General features: G+C 40.2%; 1 long non-coding RNA gene across 1 annotated transcript; it reads right to left on the reverse strand.

Moving 5' to 3' along the window:
- Window positions 1–781: 781 nt before the first annotated feature.
- Gm42131 lies at window positions 782–3,783 on the reverse strand. The gene is made up of 3 exons (XR_880486.2): window positions 3,722–3,783; window positions 1,211–1,313; window positions 782–878 (listed from the first exon to the last, which is right to left on the reverse strand). It is a non-coding gene; the product is annotated as a predicted gene, 42131 (long non-coding RNA).
- Between the last annotated feature and the right edge of the window lie 699 nt (window positions 3,784–4,482).

Consider the following 4,482-nt stretch of genomic DNA (forward strand, 5'->3'; position numbering starts at 1 on the left):
AGAGAGAGAAATATATAGACCTAAGGAGTTGCGACAAAGAGACTGTTTATAGCTCTCAGATTCAGGATAAGTATTTCTGAGTTTGGAATTCTTTAAATAGGCGCCATCGTTTTTGACTCATGTGTTTTTAAAGTGTGGTAGCTCCACTCCTTCCCTCCCCTGCCCCCACGTTGGATCCGGTGGCAAAGAGCATTAAAATAAAATCCAAGTCAATAAACAAAGCCCTGGGGGTTCTCACTGCGTGAAAAACCAAACCGGGCCAGGCCGGCCAACTCCTGTCTCCTCCCGCAGAATGCCCGCAGAAGAGAAGTTTTCTCACACTGTTAATCTAGCTATCATCAGATTCCCATGGGCAGGAATGCCAAGACTCTTGGTCTGCAAAAGAATTTGCGTGGCTTTGCTCAAAACCAGCATGATTTAAAGTTCAAGGCAGTGCAGCGTAAATTCACCCCTGGTGGCTTTAGATTCCCAGCCGTTCCCACTCCTAGAGGAGTTTAGTTTTAGTTCAAATGTTGCTATTTGTTAAAAATTTTAAAGTTTACCACATTTTATTGTTGTTTTCTTATCTTGCATCCATGAATACAAATTCACATTAAGCAATTCACTTTTATCAATACATTTCCTTCTAAAATGATTATGTAATATATTATAACTAATACTATATCATACATAGTAGATGTTCTATAACTCAAGGTAAATATTTGAAAGAGACCCAGCACTCACCTGTGATCTTGAAAAAAAGGAGGTAAGTCAAAATTTACCTAGATTTCTTCTTTGGGGAATTTCAAAGAGGCAAGGAGAAGACAGAATATCTTGACCACGACCTCCCAGAGCTGAAGGACTGGATGGGTTACAGCTAGAACGTGTGGTGCACAGTACTAGAAGACACAAAATTGCAAACAAGAATCATATATTGTTGCTGAAAACTAAGAACCATGTGTACAGAAGGAAAAACCATGCTGGCTACTGTTCACATCAGCTTGTCTGGACTTTGGATCACCTAGAAGATTGCCAGACACTTCTCTCGTTATATCTGTCAGAGCATTCTCAGTGATGACTAACTCAAGGAGAGAGGCCTATCCTGAATGTGAGTGTCCCCATCCCTTGGACTGAGGCTTCCAAATAAAGTAAAGTAAAGTAAAGTAAAGTAAAGTAAAATAAAATAAAATAAAATAAAATAAAATAAAATAAAATAAAATAAAATAAATACCTAGTGTCTGAACAGGATTCCTTCTCTCCGTTTGCTAAGAGATCACAGCAGGAACTGTTCAGCCACACCCTCTGGACCACGATGCCTTGAGTCTTCCAAAACTCTGTAACAAAGTAAATTCTTCCTCCTTTCAATTATGTCCTTTGGGTACTTCATCACAACAAGGATACCAGTAACTAGCAGGTAACAATTAAATTGGGGCAAAGCAATCAGTTCCCGTGACTGTTGAGCCTGTGTAAGCTCTGCATATCTGAGCATTCTTTATGCATCCCAGAGTGCTGCTTTGCCTTGGTAGTGGGACCAAGGCATCCCTGGGGCACGAGTTACCCTGGATTTCTTCTATTATATAACATTGGTCACCCACATGATCAAACCAAATAAATGATTTGCCTGACCAAAACAAAGACTGTACACCATTTAAAATATGCCCATGAAAGCCACACCTTCAGCAACACAAAATTTATAGTTTCAACACTCAAAATTTACTAGACATGGTCTCTGACGACAGATGATAGTATCAACATCCACGATAAAGAGCAATTAGTACAAACAGAACCAGAAATAGATTTGTAGAACATTTAGCAAATAAAAAATAACCATCAACAACTTTCTCCTATCATTTCCTATATTTAATTAAGAAATTTGGGCTCTATAATAAAAACTAATGCGATGGATAGCTCCCAACAATGACACTTTAAACCACTAACAAATCATGTCTGTGGGACAACAGAGAATGAACTACCTAGATTTTTAATACATGCATTGATGGGTCCTAGAAATATGTCAATAAAATACTATGTATTAGTTGTGATAACAGATTCTGGAGCCAGGTTGCCTGGACACAAATTCCCCTTCAAACCTCTGTAGTAGCTTGACCTAGGCAACTGCAAGCCCTTTCCCTCACCTAAAAATAGGATGAATGTAACATCTATCTCATACGATTGTTGAAGGATTGAATCAACACATTGAACACATGAATAGCATTGTACAATTGATGATAAAAGAACTGAAGAAAGTCTACAGGGATTACTTGCTAATAATAATAACACTGTATATAGTGGTCCTCTTTTCTGAATGTATGCTGGTTCAAGTTTACTTTCAAACTTTCTAGGCAAAGCAGTGTGGCCAGTAGTGCATCCGTGACCATTCTAACATGAGATACTCACATCATGTGTAAAGAAAGGAGAGTTCCTTACAGGCTAAATTCCCTCAAAGGCTCCAGACTGTGTCTGGAGGAGAGTCTTCTAGGAAGACAATCCTTGGTTGCACTACAGCAGTGAACTCAGTTCTAGACACTCAGCTGAACAAACAAAGCCAGGATTTAGTTATTTTCCCAGAAACTAGATAAACAGTAACTTCCTTCTTAGAGTCTCTTTTTAAAGAAAGAAGGTCTGCACCTCCCCTAGCCATCACTTGACTGCATTTCTATTCTGAAAGTTGCTTTTCCTAGATTTTGGCTATTTTAAGTAAAAAGTCATTGGTAAGTATGCTCTATAAATAATGAATGGCTATAAATAATATTCTGCTGCCAATACCTGCATTTTAAAGTCATTAATCCACCCAATAGTGAGAGGTCTACTATCAAACTTAAGCAGTCATATGACTAGAAACCCACCCACACACTTAGTGAGGATGCTGGATCCAGATGTAGCTAAGGCATCAAGAATGTAGATAGCTCTGAAAACAGGCTATTTTCTGTTTTCACTTGCAGCAGACACACAGTGCTTTATTTTATGTCTTTGTTTCTTAGATACATGTAATTCATTCTTCTCATCTCATGACAGTTCACACTCCCCCCACCCCATCTTTGACTTGGTTCTGAGTCACAAAACCTTACTTAAGGCATCTCTGAATTTTCCACTCAGTTCACCTGTGACCATCTCCTCCTTTCAGTCCAAATTCGTAATAAAAGAGAGACGAAAGGCCTGACCAGCCCAGCCTACCTTACCAGTCTACAGATTGCTTGTAGATGGTCAAACTACAGTCTGGTCGGGTTGGATGAACCCAGACCCACATGGAAGAAACTACACAGAGCAAAGCTCCAGCCACCTCCTTGCTTTATGGGTCTGTGCTGTAACATTTGGGTCTGTGAGCAGGCAGGCTACATCCGTGTATCTAGTGTATGCATCAAAAGAAAACAAGCCACACTCAGACAACATCCTATGGTTGGCGCTGCTTTCTTGGGTTATCCAAAAACCTAGATTCTTGAATACAAATGTAGGTTGTTTGGTTGGAACTCCTGCTTAACCCCCTTACAAACTAAGAAACCCCATTTGCTCTTCTTCCCCTAAACTCACCTGCAAGGAGAAAATTTGGGGCTAACATGTCATCTCTCCCCATCTCTGAGTTTCCAGTTATCCACCCATGAGTTTCTGCCCAGGGGCTCAGCTCTTTTACCTTATATGGGCATAATACAAGCTCCATGTCCTCATCCATGCCCAAATTCCATGAAACCCCAATGTTTCATCCCATAACTGCCATGACCTCCACCTGTGAGATCAGTGAACTCACCCAAGAGCTGCCATTCAATAAACCTGTCTTTATACTTCTGATTTGGCTTCAGTTGGTTCATTTCATCGGCAGAGAAACCTATTAGGTTAACTTCATGTAGGTCAAATACTTTTTAGCATTAGCTCATAGGATTATTTTAGAATAGGACGTAAGATCTTGCGCATGCTCAACTGGCCAGGAAGAACGACGCTGCAACAGGATCCTTCTGCACACATTTATTGGGAGAGCATTGATTGCATAGGCGAAAGAAGAACCCCGAACAAGGAAAATGATGCTGCTTATATACCCCTCCATGTGACGTGTCAGCTCCTGATTAGCTGCTCACTCATCACCCCATTACTACGCCCCGGGAAGGGCAGTGACTTGGCACGAATTTACTCTTGCACCTGTGCACATTACTTGTTTACCAGTTAGGCACAGCGGAGGCTCATGATGGCAATTGCTCACGGCTCTCCACAGTAAGAAGGAACTTTAAAAAGTTGCAAGTAGAGTTGATGCCTTGAAACAACTTAGGAACAATTCTCCAGTCAATTTACATCTTGGAATAGCTCTGTGCTACAATGGCACATAAATAATGTATTTTAAAGTCATATATGGTCCCCATATCTCATTTAAATTGCTCTGTTCCTAGAATCCCAAGTTTTCTTGATTCTGAAGGTTTTACTTATTGGTACTTTAATTTTTCTCTTATTGTTTGTTCCTATTTCCATGGAAACACTGACATCCCTAACAGTTCTTGTAGACTAGTCACCTCCATGTCT

The sequence above is a fragment of the Mus musculus genome, chromosome 5 (assembly GCF_000001635.26).
Source record: "Mus musculus strain C57BL/6J chromosome 5, GRCm38.p6 C57BL/6J".
NCBI classification, from domain to species: Eukaryota; Metazoa; Chordata; class Mammalia; order Rodentia; family Muridae; genus Mus; species Mus musculus.